At 48.2% G+C, this 19,379-nt stretch overlaps 1 protein-coding gene across 2 annotated transcripts in view; it reads left to right on the top strand.

Annotated features, from left to right (window-relative positions):
* The window catches only part of BBOX1 (gamma-butyrobetaine hydroxylase 1), a 569,466-nt gene that overhangs the window by 315,350 nt on the left and 234,737 nt on the right, over nt 1–19,379 (top strand). The window lies entirely within an intron of this gene.

Genomic DNA, 19,379 nt, shown 5'->3' with positions numbered 1-19,379 from the left:
TTAATGTTTAGTTGTCCATTTATGTAGATTACAGGCTTTGAGAACGTTCAAGCATGTGAGCATTTTTTAAAATAGATTAATGTAAATTCCATAAAGTAACTGAATTAGCAAGCATCAGTATGGTGTTAAGAGAAGACATTTCTCATTCATTTGTCTTTGCTTATGTAAGCTAGTGGTGGATTTGTTGATATCTATTGTCATTGTTTTAATCAGAGAATCAGTGATCACCCTCATTGCTGTTGCTCTATTTTTGACTCAAAATACATACAGCTGGTAATGTAGCAATAATATTGGGGACTATCAAAATATGTTAATCTATTTTCAATATTAAATATATAATTTTGTATGTCAAACTTATAAGAATACAAACAGAAATATTTAGATACTTGGAAGGTATGACGCAAATAACTTCTAGTGACAAATATGGCTGACAGTTATATGTGTAATCAATTTATATATTGAATGTATACCGGAATATGTATTCTTTGTATAATTTTTAAATAACGTTTAAACATGAGGATGGACATCTCAATTAAAAGTCAAGGATTATCCAACAAGACTGAATTACATTGGGTTGTAAGACTAATTATATCAGGAATTCACTGGTGTTTAGTTTAAAAGGCATTGTGTAAGAAAGGGTATCATTTTTATCATAACCCCCCCACCCTAATTTTTTACTGGCCTGCTGTTTTAGCACTGTGTGTGCCTTTCCAATGCAACTCAGAGACAAAGGATCAGTGCTCTCCCTTAACTTATAAACCAAGAATTGTTTTATGTTTTATTCCAATTTGCTTATTTAACCTTCCTGTAAGGCTATAGTAAATAGCGTAAGAAATTTATAAATGGCAAGGAAGTTAGAATTCTTATATAAGCTAAAGTGAGTATTTACGCCACCCACATCTACAACTAAAAAGATAAGGCTTCAGTGAGCACCATTGTTTTCTGGCTTGACTGCAGTTTAAAAGCTCTGTAGATAAACTCAGTAAACAGAAGTTCATCTGCCCTTTAGAAAACCTATTTTATTATTTTAGCTAAGTAACTCCTAAACGTGCCTTGTAGGCCCAACATACTGGGTGTCTGATACACATTGAGAATAACATTGTCTCATAGCACTTACTATATCATATAAATATGGAATGCTACACATTGGGAATGGTATGTCCACACAGTGAACAATTACCCAAACCCTGTTTTGTAGGTGTACGTAAAGCTGCATTTTCTATGAAGGTCGACCTACGAACAAAAATGTCATATCTTTACCTCGAAAAATTATAGAGCAATGATAAGCACTTATTTTTCACTTACTTTAAAAAATCCCTTAACTTTGATAGATTTTGTGAAAAAGTAAGTATGAATGTCCCATTACTTACCCGTAATCTTCATTACTCCTGGTCCCATTGTCCTCGTCCCATTCCTTACTAATTGGAGATAACCATCTCCACGACAGAAAAAAAGAAAAGGAGCATGCTGGGATACCCTACCCACTCCCTCCCATTGGGAGTACATAAGCGGTACTGTGGAAATTAGCAAAATTAATGTACCTAAGCGCCGTTCATTTGCCCTCTCCCGTCCCCCTCCCTGTAGGCACCACGTATACCCTGAAATGTTGACCGCATCATTCTGCCAATGAAAGCCTGTGCCCATATGTACATGACAGCCATTTTAGGCCATGGCCTCTCTGTCCGTTTTTATAAAATCCCCGGCTTCCCTCCTGCGCGCATTTGAGCACCCCCCTCCCACTCTCACATGCGTAGACCATGAAACCCAGCACTCTGCGCGACCCTGCTATGAAAGGCAACCCTCCTGCTTGACCCAGGCACCCCCCCCATTTCCCTCTTGAAGAAGCATCCTTCGCCTCAGCTGACATAGCCCCCCCCAGCTGTATCTGACTGCCCCTGTTCCCTCATGTACGGGTCATAAGACCTCTCTCTCTCTGTGCGACTTTGACCCTGCGCGCACCCTGACCCCCTCCTTCTCCCTCACATGGTCAAGTCATAAACCTTCCTCCTCTGCAAGACCCTGTCCTTGGGAGTCACGGCCGCGCCTGACCAACACCTCCTTTCCTTTCATGAATAACCCCTCTGTTAGTAAACCCTCCCTCCGCGATGGACTGTCCACACATGTCCGAGGCCATCGCCTAAGCCGGGAGACACTGTTTACTGCCCTTTATTGTATGGAGTCACTCCTCTTCAAAGGACCCACTATTGATCCTGGCCTCCCCACCCCCTGGGCTACGATCAGGCGCACACATCCTAATAATCAGCGGAACATTCAGCTGCATCATTGCCCCCTCTCTTATCTACAGTTCAAGGGTCTCTATTGATAACATATGTGGGGTAGGATTGACACGAGGATTATAGGGATGTCTTTTCTTTGTGTCACAATGTCCTGATTGTAATGCCAAGTGTTTTGTAAGGTATAAAAGACGGAGTCTCAGCTCACTTGTTAGAGCACCTCCCGATGGCACCTTGTTTCGTGTCTGAAATGACAGGCTCTCCTCATGAGAAATAAACTCTGTTCTTGATTCCTGCTTCCAGCGCCCGTCTCTTTATTTGGTAACTATTCAGAATGGAAACTAAGAGGCGTCTTGCGCCAGCAGCCTGGGCATCGGTAGTAATCTGGGCTCCTGTTCCACAATTGGCGTCCCAACGCGGGGTCCATCAGTGACATAAGGTCCAGTAAGAGAGATCCAGACGATGAGGTGAACATCTAAATGATCGGAGTATACCTGCCTTGAGAGGGCCCTCGTCCGGCTGCCGATTGAATGAACTTCACCTATTCTGAACGGACCTCTCTTGAGTGACCTACTGTCCTGACTGGAATCCCACAGGACTGCTGCGGTAAAATCATGGAGTAAGAGAACGATCGGGCGCTGGAAGGAGGAAGGCGAAGAACTGCCCACACGGTCCGGTCCGGGTAAGGTCGCGTAAATGCGACAAATTGTGAAATAATTGTTTGGTTTGGATAATACTAGTATTACGCTTTGTTGAAACCTCTGGAGATTCACCGTCTGCAAACGGAGAAAACAACAGGCTCTCCCTTTGCAAGCAGTGAAGGATAGGTAACGCAGACTTTTGTCCCCATTGTAATCCGTCGTGCCTATCTTCCTCCCCCACTGTTTCCCGAACTGTCGTTCGTGGATTATTGTCTGGAGATTCTTTGTCTGCAAACAGGGAAGAACAAGGTCTCTCTTTGCAGGTAGAGAAAGAGTGGGTAACGATAACTTTTCGTGCCCACTTATTCTCCCCACTGAATTGTTTTGATTGACCGATTATTCGGTATTGGTTCGTTTGAGGTATTCACCGCCGGCAAACAACGGAGAATAGAAATATTCTGTCTAGTCTTTGCCCGCCGTGATAAGATAGGTAGTGCAGACTTTTGTCCCCGTTGTAATCCGTCATGCCTATCTTCTCCCCACTGGTTGGTAGCCTGTTTAGCCCGGACCACTTATTAGTGATGAACCATCCAGCTCCACTGGAGGGCCCCACCTAATAAGGACATGTTCATTAAGTGTGGACTAGTCGCTATAGCTTATAATAGGTTATGGCATAAAAATATAAGAAAAAGAGTCGAGCGAAATCAGTAGGCCACTGATGAATTATCAACTTCGCTAAAAATAAAATAAGAAACGTTAGAAATAACATGCAATAAGAAACACAAAAATGGCGAGGGAAGACAAGCTTGACACCAAGGCAGCCACGAGGTAGCTAGGTTCCGTTGCCTATTCCTGCCCCAAACATGTCTGCCTCATTGCCCACCACGCCCAAATAACGGTCACATGAAATAGATACAAATCAATAGGTACCTACCCCCATTCCGGAAGCTCCCGAAGTGCAACATGTCCGCGGTTACGCCCATCCGGAAGGCGAGGCCTCGAGGCATGCGGGACTCGCCTGGCCGCGGTCAGAAGGAGACGCTGTTGGGCAGGCGGCCCAAAGAATAATAAGGACCTCTCCACCTTTCCCTCTTCTGCCGCCCTGCAGGCCACGGGGAGAGAGGGGGCTGTCTTGCCTCGGCCACCGCCCACCCCTCTCTCTCACCTGATCCGGCTTTCGTCGAAGGCCGAAGCCAAAGCGAGGATGGCGGCATTTCTTTGTGCTATAATGGCCGCAACTACACCCAACGCCTGACAGTTGCAGGTAGTCCCGCCACATGCCAACGCCTGGATAGTTGCAGGTAGTCCCGCCACATGTCAAAGGGGGGATGTCTTGCCTCAGCCACCGACCCCCCCCCCCATCTTCATCGCCTGGCACGGCCTTACCAAAACAACTGGAGCCGGAGAACGGCGCGGGGTCGCTGGAAGGGGGAGGTGACGCGAACGAGCCTCCCCCACCTCCCTCCAGGTGGAGGCTTCCAGCGACGCCCCAATGCTCTTGCTTAAAGAGGGTCAACATCGAAAAGCGGTCTTTTGCCCAGGACGGGCACACGCCCCATGCCTTCTCTCCTCAACTTTGAAGATTCTATGAGAGCCGGGGGGCACCCCGATCCCTCCGCATGGGCGCCCCCGCCCCCCTCACTGGGAACCACGACATCGGTGCACTCCTGCCGGCGCCAGCCTCGATTTGGAAATGGCTAAAATGCAGCCACGGCACAGACTTGTTCAGTTCCGGAGGAACACCAGAATAACCCGGTAGGAAAAATTGTTGCCGCCCTCCCCACTCTTTGACTATTGTTAGACTGTTACCACATTGTGCAAAAACTTTTTGAACTACCAACGGAAGATTCTGGTCTAACCACGAGTCATTGGAGACATTCTGACTATGCTGGAACCAGCCTGACCTCGCCCAAAATGGCGCCGACACAAAATGAGACTTTTTGAATAAACTTTGTTGCATCCTGACCGCACAGCTTTTTGTCCCGAGATATGTATGCAGTTTTTTGGATAATGAAAGTAGATATGAAGGATATTGAGTATGTGCTCGAACAAAGAACTGACTTAGGGTGGGTACTGATTATGATTTGGAAAATGAATTGGTGTAATTTAGATAAAGAATGAGTATTGGATAATGAATTTATGAATTAATTAAAAATGAATTACTGACATGCATCATGCTTGCTCTGTAGGGAAGTTTAATACGATTTTATTGCACTGCTGCACTTTATGCAATGAACTGCCACCAACTTCGTTCTTCTTATGTACAGTTTCAATCTGCTCCATGGCCGGTCCACTGGGTTGTAGGCCTGTATTTATACACCAACACTTTTTATTAAAAGTATTTTGAAAAAGAAAGCATAGTTGTAGCGGTTGCATTAATGAGTTTTGGATGTTTTGCTACTGTGAGCGAAGAATAAGTATGATGAAAGCTGAAGGTTAAAAAGGACCAGATATTTAGCAGCTACATTATGTGTCACAGGCAGCCGGAAAAGTGTTTTAGACGCCCTTAAAACGACACCACAGAAATGCCACCTGACCGCCACCCTTGCACCCAGCAAAAGGGGTTGCGACAAAGTAACTCATGTAGATACGCGGATCGTCAATGATTATCTATCTGACATTACTGGTCCCTCTGGGCTTAAACGCCGAGATGGTAAAGAAATACAGTGCGTGGAGATAGGTCGAGTATGTGGTAGGTAAAAACATTTTCGGACTACTGCATGCTGATGTGCTTTGAATGCTGCGCCCCACCCCTTCTTTCTCCTCCCTTCTGCAGGTCACGTCAGAACGTCGGCTGAAGTGTGGGAGAGCGATGGTCAAACCACCGACGAAAAGGGAAAGAGGGAATATGTGTGTAGTCGTTATGACGATAAGTTTTCAAAAAGACGTAGACTTAAACATGACTGTTCCTCCTTAGAACATAGTGACTGGGAGGATGGACTGACATAGAAACTTGACGGTTACTGTATGACGAAAATTGACTAGAAATAACACATTAGATAATGTAACTAGACGTTTGACTAGGTAGGGAAAGGACAAAGAAAGGTGCACGGGTAAGGGTTACCAAGGCACCACCCGTCTGGGAAGTTAGAAATGTCGCTGATGTTCAAAATGTACTGCCCCCTTCTCACACTCTCCGTTAGATCTAGCCAAGCTGTCCGACTGTTCTCCCGATCAATACTTGCCGTTGCCTCAGCCTGGAGAACTTCCCACCAAAGGAAGAAACTGAAAAATGGTTTAAGATCCAACCATGGGTAAATAGCGCGACCAGGTTAATTTCTGATCGACTAACCGAGGTGTAAGTATTGGCAATTGAGAACGCTCGCAGAGATAACAAGCGAGAAGGAAAAGGAGGGAAGGGTAGAAAGAGCTAAGCACGTAGATAAATAGGATAGTAAAGATACGTAGGATATAATATGGATTTTGTTGGCCACCTGTTGTTTTCTGTTTTGTCGTGAATGTCTTATATATATGTAATACATGTGCTGTCTTCCTTGTCTGAGTTTGTGTGTATGTAATGTACGGATTTATGTCTTCCCTCTGTCTGTATTTGCGTGTTACCTGACCTTTGCTGTTCTGTGTTGTGAGCGCACTAAATGACCTATTTTCGTACACGTCTCTCTCTCTCTCTCTCTCTCACCACCCCCTTATCTCTCTCTCTCTCTCTCTCTCTCTCTCCCTCTCTCTACATGTCATACGTGTACCGAATGGCTCGTTTAGATTGCGGACGACTCTCACTCTCTATGAGAGTCTCCCTATTTTCTCTCCCTCTTTGTGGTAAAATTGTGCCCCACCGGCACCAGTCTGATTGGATACTTATTGAACGCGAAGGTGTTCAGCGAAAATTGACCGAAACTAAAATGATTGTATCTCGCCATATTACTGCCTCTCCTTTCTGCAAAATGAATGAACTCGAATTGGCTGAGAAGGAAAGGACAGGTAAGACGACTAAGGTCCCCCAAATCTGGCCATCTATAGGGGAACTGTATGTCAATGGCACCTTATTTCTGTTCATCAGAGACGAACGCCAGCGTCTAGATTGACCCCCAAATGCCCAGATTGCCCCACCCCCCTTTTTGCACCCAAGCGCGAGCGCCCGAAGCATCCCCGCCCCATTTTGATTGACCCCAGCTGCTGTCCCGGATATAAACATGATGACCATGAGTAACTGTCGTCCCTCGAGAAAAACCTGTTTTACCTGACTCTCGATGATGGCACCTCGCCCTGTTTGAAAAGGTTAGCCAGCCTTGAAGGGAAATGTTAGACTGTTAAGGCTCAGGTTAGAAAGACGAGTCTCCCTGGAGGCTCCGAAATGTTGAATTTGATGAAATGAACAGTTGATAAGAGTCTGACTTTTCTCTATATGTGGTATATATAGATGGTGAATAAACTTGGCATGAACTCAATAGGAATGCTGACATATGCACTGCTTGGTAAATGAACCTCTGACTGTGACCAATGAGCGTATCTCCCAAGTGCGTTGGATTGAGGGAGGAATTCACATGCATAAATGTCTTCCCCTGACCAGTTCTCTAAAGCTTGTTTTGTACCTATTCAAAGATTCACGATCACCGAAGGAGAAGGGTCAGATGTGACTTACAGCCTGGCTGCAGATCTTGGGACACGTGTGACCTCGACCAAAGGTGGAGCTGCAGAGCAACAAGATACGGGACGAGACCGCAATTTCAACGTGGAAAATGAAAAATGACGGGCCGCCTTGAAGCCCTTCGTCTGCTAACCCACGTGTGCCTGGAGTCTCTGTCCCCCTTCTTTGGGCCCGATTGATGGGCCTGCCTGCTTGTTATCCTTTGCTCCCTTGGTCCCTTTTGTGTGTCCCAGGAACTCTGACCCAACTCCGCTCTCTCTCCTATCGACTATTTGAACCACACTCACCCTCTTTTCCACGTGACTTTTTGCCAAAGGGAAGAACTGCATTCAAGTGGGAATAGGGTGTTGCCACGGAAATATAGGTGCCGAGCATAAGGCGCCGCCAAACGGATTGTTTAGGGAACAGGACTGTGGTCTAACAGCAGAGGACTGACCGCACCCTGCAACGCGTAAGGATAGAACCGAGCTGGACCTATAGCTCCACCGCCGGTGCTCAACAGCGCCAACGAAAGGACACGGACTAGAGCCTACCAGTGATGGCTCACTGCTAAAAGACACTGTGACGAAGAGACTTTGTATATTGAACTGATTCCGCCCTCAACTGCTTGGCCAAAATGTTCATTGGTCACATTTTTAAGTCAGAAACATTTATGCTATGTAGTGCTTTTGGAATGATAGGAACTCGACAAATGCAATTTCCTATGTGCTGCATTCTGCCCACCACATCAACTGTTCATGATTTTTGTGCAATATGTTAGTATTGACAAATGCTATTTCATCAACCACATGTTTATATGTACGCCCCTTAACTAGGAAGGATAGGAAAATGAACTTTGTTGTTTATATGTACGCCCATCAACTAGGAAGAATAGGAAAATGAACTCGCTTATGTTAAAAGCGGCGACTGTGGAAATTAGCAAAATTAATGTACCTAAGCGGCGTTCATTTGCCCTCTCCCGTCCCCCTCCCTGTAGGCACCACGTATACCCTGAAATGTTGACCGCATCATTCTGCCAATGAAAGCCTGTGCCCATATGTACATGACAGCCATTTTAGGCCATGGCCTCTCTGTCCGTTTTTATAAAATCCCCGGCTTCCCTCCTGCGCGCATTTGAGCACCCCCCTCCCACTCTCACATGCGTAGACCATGAAACCCAGCACTCTGCGCGACCCTGCTATGAAAGGCAACCCTCCTGCTTGACCCAGGCACCCCCCCCATTTCCCTCTTGAAGAAGCATCCTTCGCCTCAGCTGACATAGCCCCCCCCAGCTGTATCTGACTGCCCCTGTTCCCTCATGTACAGGTCATAAGACCTCTCTCTCTCTGTGCGACTCTGACCCTGCGCGCACCCTGACCCCCTCCTTCTCCCTCACATGGACAAGTCATAAACCTTCCTCCTCTGCAAGACCCTGTCCTTGGGAGTCACGGCCGCGCCTGACCAACACCTCCTTTCCTTTCATGAATAACCCCTCTGTTAGTAAACCCTCCCTCCGCGATGGACTGTCCACACATGTCCGAGGCCATCGCCTAAGCCGGGAGACACTGTTTACTGCCCTTTATTGTATGGAGTCACTCCTCTTCAAAGGACCCACTATTGATCCTGGCCTCCCCACCCCCTGGGCTACGATCAGGCGCACACATCCTAATAATCAGCGGAACATTCAGCTGCGTCATTGCCCCCTCTCTTATCTACAGTTCAAGGGTCTCTATTGATAACATATGTGGGGTAGGATTGACACGAGGATTATAGGGATGTCTTTTCTTTGTGTCACAATGTCCTGATTGTAATGCCAAGTGTTTTGTAAGGTATAAAAGACGGAGTCTCAGCTCACTTGTTAGAGCACCTCCCGATGGCACCTTGTTTCGTGTCTGAAATGACAGGCTCTCCTCATGAGAAATAAACTCTGCTCTTGATTCCTGCTTCCAGCGCCCGTCTCTTTATTTGGTAACTATTCAGAATGGAAACTAAGAGGCGTCTTGCGCCAGCAGCCTGGGCATCGGTAGTAATCTGGGCTCCTGTTCCACAGTACCAGCCCAGCATGCAGTCTGAAAACACCAAGCCAACAACTGGAAGGCCGGCCGCCAGGGAGGGATGGGCATTAGGAATGGGACGAGGACAACAGGACCAGAAGTAATGAAGATTACCGGTAAGTAATAGGACATTACCCCCAGGTCCCTCCTGTCCTCGTCCCATTCTTTACTAATTGGAGAATACCAAAGCAGAGAACCCGGCCTTCTGGAGCACCACCAACGCTAAAGGTAGCAGACTGAAAAGCGGCACCCCACAGGAGCAAAAGGAGCCCACAAGAAGGAGAGGAACACAGGAAGGGGCACCCAACCAAGCATGCCCCCAACCCAGCGGGCACGCAGAGCCAAGCCCCCAACGGAGCAACCAGAGGGGCCAAAACTAATGGAGAAAAGGAGCCAGAAAGGGCAAGCGACCTGGGAGAAACCCCCCGGGCAAAGCCCCCGGACCCAGGCACCACCAGGCAGCAACCCACCCAGGGACCAAACAGGCCAACCCAGCCCAACGGCCAAGAGCGGAGGAAAACAGACCGCACAGCACAGCAGGGCTGAAGGCCCAGGAAGGAAAAAGACAGAAGCAAAACATGACCACCCACCAGACGACCCCAATGCACCAGGGGAAGCCATCAGTAGAGCTGCAAAGAGGACAGAACCGGACAAGAAAGCAGGCACCCGCCCAGAGGAACAGCCAGAAAGAGAAGGGTCCGAGAACCCAAGCAAGGCCCCCCCCACAGACAACAGCAGCAACAGGGAAACCGGAGGTCAGACACCCACAGAAGGATCAGGCCGCAGGACAGGACCGACCAACGGCCAACCCCATGCAAGACACCAAAGCGCTGCAGCAACCAAAAGGTCACCCCGCCGGGAGAAAACCCTGGGGAACAAGAAAAGTCCAGGCCAGAGGCACACTCCAAAAGCAGGACACACCGGGACAAGACACCCAGTAATCCACCCAACGGAGGCCAGGGAGAACAACGAGGTGCAACCTGTAAGCAGGCCCGGCAAACACCAGGGCACAAATAGGCCCCACAAGGAACCGGGGAAACCAAAACCAAAGACCCGGAAAGGAGGACCATACCAACCAAAAGCAGACCAACCACCAGGAGCAGAAAGGAGGACACCAGGAACCACGGAAGGCGAACCCCAAGAGGCAGAAGGGCAAAACAGGAAAAACCTACAAGGAGGCCAACAGCCCAACCCCAAGAAGCCAGTCAGAAAACCGGCAGGCCAACCAGCCAGGAGGCACAACACAGCACCACCAGGACCCGGAAGGAGAGGCAAAAAGAATCCCCAACCACGAAGAGGCACAGGGAAAGGCACAGCAGACAACCACAGCTAGGCCACCCAGAGAGCGGAGAAGCAGAGGAAGGGATCCTAGAGCCAACACAACAGACCCAGCGCCACACCAAGCTGAAGGGAGCGGTGCCGGAAAAGAAAGAAGACCAGCCCAGGACCGCGACAAGGCACACGAGAATGAGTGGCCAGGAAAGGACACAAGGAGGGAGCGAAAGAGAACCCCAAGCAAACCAGGGCTCCACAGCACAAAGCCTAACACAAACAAGCCAAGAGGCCCCCCAGCAACCCAAACGCACAAGCGAACGGGAGGCCAAACACAGGGACTGCAAGGGCAAAACCAACTGAGGCAAAGCCCAGGCCCCCGGAGCATACCGGAACAACCCAGGCACCAAAAGCAAAGGAGAGGAGCCCGGAGAAGCAGAAGGCACGCCACCCAACAGGGGCGCGGGAACAGACCCAAACAATGGGAGAATGAACATCCCAGAGCCAACAAAAGAGCAAGGGCAACAGACACCACAGGCAGAAAAACAGCCCGCGCTGGAGCACAAGACCAACGACAGGCCCCTAAAGGAAAAAGGCCAGAGCCCCAGACCCGAGGCAAAGCCAACCGCAACCCAAAGAGGAGTGAGAACGGTGGGGTAGCAAACACACCACCACAGTACCCCACCGAACAGCACAGTAGAATGTACCACAACAACACTGAATGCCCGGGAGACCCACAGCGCATACAGGGCCAGTAAGGCAACATCGACAGGAGCTAGCACCCGGGGAGGACACACCGTACTTCCCACCATCGCGGGAAGCAGGAAAGCAGCCCACACAACAGGGGAAGCCACCACCCAACACCCACAAACAAGGAAAGGGCACAGCAGACAGGGCAGGGCACAAGAGCCGAGCACCCGAAGAACCAGAGGCCACCCAAGGCAGAGGCCAAGGAAGACCAAAGAACCCCAGCCACCAGAGGAGGGAAACGAAGTGACCGGCGGGAAGGCAAGTCCAAACCCCAACAAGCCAGCAAGGAAATCACAAGAGGGGGAAGGAAACCAAAACCAGAAATTCAAGCAGCAGGCAGCAGGCAGCAGGCGAGAAGCAAACCCAACACTGGCTGAATCCCACCAGGGCCACCACCAGCACTGCACCGGAGCCAACAGCCCAACATGGCCAAGGCCCACCAGGACAGAGGGAGGGCCCAACAGCCCCCCCCCACAGCAGAAGGCAGACACCCCGAGCACGGGGCAAGCGAAAGAACCCAGAAGAAGCAAGAAGCTCCCAACAGCGAAAACCGCAGGCAGGCAGGCAAGAACCCAGAAAGGTACGCACCTGGCCCGAACCCACAGAAGGGCAAGTACCAAGGGGCGGAAGGGCCACAGGCAGCCAAAAGAAGCCCAAGAACCGCTAGGAAACAGGGACAAGCATCCAGGGCTGACCAGATCAGGAAAGAGTAGGCAAATCCAGGCGCACCCCCATCCAAGAACCAACCAGTGCTGACCAGGGACAACAGAAGCCCGCAGGGCAGGACGACCGGAGACCCAGATGACAGAGCAAAGAGGCCACAAGAAGAAGCCAAAAAGTCCCGGGAGAGAGCACCAAAGCCAGCCACGGCCCAACAGGCAGACACCACACCAGGGACGAGCCAGGACCCATCTGGCAAAACCACGAGGAGGGCAGCAGGAGAAACAGAAGCGAAGGCCACAGGCCAGCACAACAGGAGAGCACAGCAAGCAAGTAACAGCCAATATGCATGCACCAAGGGGACAGGCCGATAGCAGACCCACAGGGACTGACCCCCAGGCAAGACACCAACCAGCAAAAAGCAGGCAAAAGCCAGAAGGCCGGGGAACACACCACCCAAGGAAGAAGCCACACAGGGGAAACCAGGCCCAGGACAGGACAGCGAAGGTAGGGGAGACCATGCCGCACGTCGCCGAAGACACCGTAGGCAAGGCGCCAGCAAAGATAAGCCCATCAGGAAACCACCAGCACCGGGAGAGACCTGAGGACGACAGGAACCAACAGCACCGGAAAGAAAGCATAGAGCGGAAGAAGCACAAGCAGGAGGCCAAGGGAACAAATCCCCGCACCACCCAGATGCCCAGGCTAACAACGCGGTAGCGACCAGAAGGCCGGCAAGCAGCAACCCAAATACTATAAGAGGGCATGGGGAAGAGACACTACTCAGGGCTGACAGCAAACCCCATGGAAAGCAGAAGCCTCACGAACCCGGAAACCCAGGCGAAAAAGAAGAGAGAAGCAGCTGTAAGCAGGGAAACTACAAGAGCGTGCATCAAATCCACAGGAACATAATCCCCAGCGCTAAACTCCGGCAAACAGCCCCACTGCCCGAACCCACCAAACCAAAAACAGTAGGGAAGGCATCGCAAAGTGACTCGTAGCACAGCGTCAAATACACAAACATGAGTCACATTACACAAGGAAGTGCATATAAACTCCTGGAATCATAGGGCATAGAGCGGATGCCAGGCCCAAACCTGCTGCCACCGGCTCGAAAGTCACCAGCAGCAGCCATATTCCACAACCTTGCTTACAGATAAGTGGCCAGAGGAGACGCAGGCGAGGGCAAAAGAGGGTAAGCAGCCCAGAGGCAGAGCGGCAACTCCAGGAGCCACTGCCGCCCATCCGGGCATCGCCCAGTAGACTAGCCATCCAAAATACCCCAAAATAGGAAGGAGACAAAAAGGGACCGATATGCGGTACTTACCAAGGGGGTAGGAAGGGAGCACCACAAGCGCACTGCCCGCTAATAGCCAGCCAGGGCGCGCACTAGGCAGGGGACTCCAGGAGCAGCAACCAGCATGCGTGTGAAGGAGCAAACCAGCCGCCGGCAACAGCCCACCCCCTGCACCTCTTGCACGGGACTCCGGGCACTATCACCAGGAGTCACAGCCCCCCCAGCCAGACAGCACCCAGAAGGAGAGTCAGCCAACAGATCCCCAAACAGCAAGGAAACAAAGGGACCATTATGCGGTCCTCACCAACGAGGCAGGAAGGGTGCACCACAAGCCCCCTGCCCCCAACAGCCAGCCCAGGCGCGCACTGGGAATCCAGCGCCGGGCTGATAAGGCTGCAGAATTGGCCATAGAGGACACAGCAAGGTCTGCCCCCGCACTGACCCAACTGAGCAGCAGGGGCCGTAGGAAGAAGAGAAGGCTGGCAGGACATCAAACGCCAGGTAGGGGGCCCAGGAGCAGCGCCCAGCAGAACTCCAGGACCCTCCAAACAGCACCAGCAGCGGGTCCCCCAGACCGGCCAAGCCACAGGGAGACGCGCACTGTAATCCAGAAGAGATGTGGAGGAACGGCACCTCAGTTGGAAAGGGCCGGGCGGCAACAACGCGGCTCCTGGCAAGACCGGCAGGCCAGGAGAAGGCAGAAGAGGACGTCCAGGACAGCCCAGCAGCCCCGACGAGACGTCCAGAGAAGAACCCATCAGGTAAGTCCAACACGTCCAAATCTGTTGGAAGATAGAAAAAAAGAACAGGCTGCATGCTGGCTGGTACCACTAATGTACTCCCAGTGGGAGGGAGTGGGAAGGGTATCTCAGCATGCTCCTTATTTTTTTTTCTGTCGTCTGGATGGTCATCTCAAATTAGTAAGGAATGGGACAAGGACAGTAGGGACCTGGGGGTAATGTGTACGTTGTTCTTCCTAAGAGTAAAATTATTACTATCAGGTGCAGCTCTAATCCTTATGCATAATACACATGCTGCTGGCTGCTAACAACACAGCTACTGGATGACAGTGGCTTGGACCCGGACACCAGTATAGTAGGGGTGTTGTCAACAAGTGGTCACTTAGCATTGATTAGCCAGATGTCAGGCGGACAAGAACAGTTGACAAAGGGCTGCTTTTGCAGATCTTCCTTTGACTTGGAGATGTCAAATGATTCTACAGAAGCTGCTGACATTCAGTTCCAGGGCCACCGTAGACTTTATGGATCCATCCCAAACAAAAGGAAAACCAGTTTCTGTCATGACAGAGGAAAAGACTAGAAGAAAGACCAGAACTCATCCAAGTAGAGGATGGGGTAGGCAATCTTTTTTAATCCTGCCCGGACAATTTGCAGTAAAGCAACAGATGAAGTCCTGTAAAGGAGGATGGGGAGTTTACAAGAAAATAGTTATGACTTTGTGTAGGGAATTCTCTGTTCACTGGGTAGTTTGCAGGATAAGACTGGCACCACCTCAAAAATTCCTGGATCTGAGAATTTTATTTTTTTAAAGAAAAGAAGGAATACTCTGCCTGACTTCTGGAAGTATTATACCCAAGGATGCCTTCCTCCTATCGGCACACAGGGACCGGAACTGTTCTCCAAGGGTCAGGCAGTTGTCCTCCGCTTACCTGCTCCATGTACACAAACAGCAGAACCGATGAGTTTGGGAATGCACAGCTCACCATTTAAACCCCTGATTGGAGGGAGACCTGATACCTAGAAGCTTGCCCTTAGGACCTGAGGCCTACAAAATTGAATAGGAGCAACTTTGCAATTAGAAGACTTGTACTTTCCACCTCTAGGAGACCTGGACAAGCACCTTAAGTTCCACCAAGGAGTGGGCAAGAAAACCAGGTGCATCCAAATTGTAATAATTTTTTTCACCTGTGAGGTACCAGAACGTGGTGCTTAGTCAACATCATGAAAGCCAAGAAAACCAAGTTTGCACTGCTTGGAGAATTTTGGCCTGCTGAAAACTGTTTGATTGGGATCTCACAAAAAAGGTATCTGCTGTCATTGATTCTTGCCTAGCTAAAGCTTCCAGCCATGCCTCACTGGTGGATACTGCCACCCAAAAAAACGGATTAAGTCCAAAGGTAAACATTTTGACCAGGCCAAGGAGATAAATCTACTCCAGTTGTGAAATGACCCCGGCAGCTATGGTCCAGATTGTTGCTGCTTTGTTCTAGCTTTTAGCATCAAATCACAGCTTTAGTGGGAGTTTGACGATGGCTGCCGACTTTGAAGTGGCAATCGCCAGTCTCAGCTTTGGGTCTAGCCCCATTGGAAGACTTTGAGCTCCAAAAACTGGGCAAACTCCCAAGGTGCAAACTTCAACTGGTGTGACCTGCTCCATCCCACTCAAACTTAAATCGCAACTAGGTCCTGACCAACTGTAAACTGGCCTTTGAATTGATACTTAGTGGTTTCTAGCTACTTTTTTCCTTAAAACTTTGATTGTTTTGGTGTTGTTGTTTTCTAATACTGTTGGTACTACTATGCAAGTTGTAGTAACACACATTTCTCTTTAGAATTGCTTGCTGCTTTTCCCGCAGCTGCCAGGAGTTGAGTAGAATTTCTCTCAGAACTGTTTTGGGACCTAACTGGGATTTGCCGATTAATTTTGTAAGGGTGCCCGTTGCCCAATTTATTACCTGAACATGAATTCTTTGATATTTTTCGGAGAGTTAGTGTGAAAAAATTCTATAAATTTAAACTGCCATTACAAGGGTTCAGTTTTAAGAAAAGACCCTTAAATTAGGTTTATTGAATTATAAAGGAAAGCCGACCTGTTTACAGTCATCGTATCCCACCAGTTTCAAGATACCAATCATAGATGTAAAAGCAGATAAGGCTAACATGATTGAAAATAACAACTTAACCCTGTATAGCATGACTCTGCAGAACGATTTGCATCAGTAGGTTCTCTCTGATTAAATTAAGTCTGATTGAGAAAAGTTTCATTTTTATATTTTTATGGGACCCAAAATGGTTGTATGTGATCTTGATGGTCACCTATAGCAGGTACATGTTAATGACCTTTCTTTTTAGCTGAAGCATATTTGGTGGGATGCAAAAAAATATATTTTTGAGAATGACCGTATTTCACCCAGGGTTCTAGGTTGTATCTGGTGGGAGAGGCATATACTGATGGTGTTTCCAGTAGGCATTTGAAGATGATTTTGATACTTTAGGGGGTAAATCTGGTGCTCATGCGTAACTTATGAAGTGATTTCAGTATATTTGTTTTGGAGTTCAAAGATATTTTGCCACTCTTTTTGCTATTTCTACCTTCCATCCCTATAAGCGTATACTTTACAGAGACAGGTGTGCTATAGTGTTTGACAGACAGAGGTAAAGGAAGTTTGCACTGTCAAGTTGGGAGTTGATACTGGTACCAACTACCTCTTGGTGGTTCTCTGGGGATAGAAGGAAGGGGAAATTCATCATAATAGTTGCTCATAGGATGTTGAGTGTAGAAAAAATGGATTCCAGTGCACAGGATAGTTGTTTTTTCTTTCATGTTCCAGTTTGATCCTATTAGATCTCTCTGCAGCATTTGATACGGTGTCTCACGCTATCCTTTTACATCGCCTAGCTAATGCGGGCATAGCAGGAACCGTTCTCGAATGGTTCAGGAGTTTTCTGGCACATAGGTGTCAGGTCACCATGCTGGGCCAATTCCGTTCCGAGGAGAAAATGCTGACAACAGGGGTCCCGCAGGGCTCAAGTTTGAGCCCCTCATTGTTTAATCTTTACATGGTCCCCCTGATCAAACTAATCTCTTCGTTTGGCATCGGCTCGATTGCATATTCCGGCGATACTCAGTTGGTACTAACTCTGGACAAAAATGCCTCGAATGCTGAAGCAATTCTGAAAGAATGTCTTTCGGCAGTATTTTTACGGATGACCAGCAATCATCTAAAATGTAATTCTGCCAAAACAGAAATTGTGCCTTTTGGTCCTAATAACTGCTTCTCCCCTCAGTCCTGGTGGCTAAGGAGGCAGAGGCCCCACCTAACACCATCAATGCAGTTAGAAATCTGGGGGTTAAATTTGACAACACTCTGTCCTTTAACCAACAAACTAGAGAAGTGGCCGGAAATTGCTTTAACATCATTAGAGGTTTGAGAAAATTCTATAAGTTGCTCCCTCTCAGTGCCAGAGGGACGGTTGCAGTAGCATTGGTAACATCAAGATCGGACTACTGCAACAGCCTGTATGCAGGACTGAACAGATCTGCCCTGCACAGACTTCAGATGGTCCAGCATGCTGCGGCCAGGTTAGTCTTAGGTTGGGCAAGAACATCCTCGGCCTCTGCTGCTCTAGATGCGCTGCACTGGCTCCCGATACAAAAACACATTCTGTTCAAGGTTCTGACAATTTCCTTTAGGGCCTTTCATCATCAAGGCCCAGTTTACCTACGGAAATATTTCAAACAATACCATCCGACACGTGAACTCAGATCATCCACAGCAAATCTGCTTATCGTCCCCAATTTTAGGCTGACGACCAAGGGAGGTAAATACCTATCTGTTATTGGCGCAAAAGCATGGAACAAATTACCCCAACATCTCCGTGCAGCCAATACAGAATCAAGTTTTAGGAAAAAGCTAAAAACATGGATCTATTCACTGCCAGACACAGTATGCAAAACCCTAATATGATCCTTTTCCTTCTCTCGGACGGTCTAGCTATGGTCATCTGCTTGACATAGGGAGTCACAGTGCCAAGATGCTCCTCGGAGTGGTAGCGCGCTATACAAGTACCAAATCACATCACATCACCTCACACTTATTATCAGAAAAGACTGAGCCAACCATAACTCAACGTCGTACAGGTAGAAGTAAAGAGCCATGTAATGTGTGTGTTTGTTGTGATGCATAGATATGGCTCGGTGCCATTGGTGTTTAGGTAAAAGAGTAAACCATTGCCATCTTCACATAACAGTAGTGATGCCTACGAGGCTCCAGCTCAGAGATGAGTTGTAAAGGCGCACGGATGGGTTGAAGAGATGGAGCTGGAGAATCCTGCCGGCTCTTAGTATGAACATAGCTGGTTTTTGCTGCCAGTGGTGAGGAGAGCGGCACTAATGTCTGAAAGAGCTAACATTCAAGTAGTGCCTAACAGAACAAAAACACTAGGTGATATTATTTATTAAATAACAAATGCAGCCAATAAAAACTGCCTATTTAAATATGTAGCAACATGTAATTTCAGAATTAGAGCTTATAGTATACAGAGCAGGACAATCTAGGAATACGAAACAGTCTTCTTAGAAAATGACCACATTTTTGCATAACAAAGGGGCAACTAACTCACATTTTTACAAACGTCTGTGGAATTATTGTGGCTGTCTGTTTATGGTAAATAATTCGAACAGGTGTATAGCGTTCATAAATTCCTATGGACATGCATTGCTGAAAGATAAAGGAAATGAGAACAGTCTCCTATGACGGGTCACCAAGGACATCTTAATTTTAATTGTTGTCTACAAAACTGAACAGTTAACCTAGACTTGAATAATTCAATATGATTGTTAGAGGGAGATGAAATTTAATTGCATTTGTGAAAATGCGCAGTATACTTTATTCCAAGATTGTTAATGATATTAACTGAATGTGAGTTATATAGACATAAAAAGAGTCAATCATGTTGTGAAAAGGGTCATATTATAGATGAGTTCAAATGACAATGTTTAATATCTTTAGTAGGGAAAGACTATATCCAAAAATCCCCTGCTTATGCTCATTGATAAGAAAGATAGTGCCATAAAGATATCTGGTGGCACTAATCTGCACCTCTAAATGCCATGTGCAAGTGACATTCTGAAATCAAGAACAAG

The sequence above is a fragment of the Lissotriton vulgaris genome, chromosome 2_2, assembly GCF_964263255.1.
Source record: "Lissotriton vulgaris chromosome 2_2, aLisVul1.2, whole genome shotgun sequence".
Classification (NCBI taxonomy): Eukaryota; Metazoa; Chordata; class Amphibia; order Caudata; family Salamandridae; genus Lissotriton; species Lissotriton vulgaris.
This window is presented reverse-complemented; position numbering and strand designations above follow the sequence as displayed.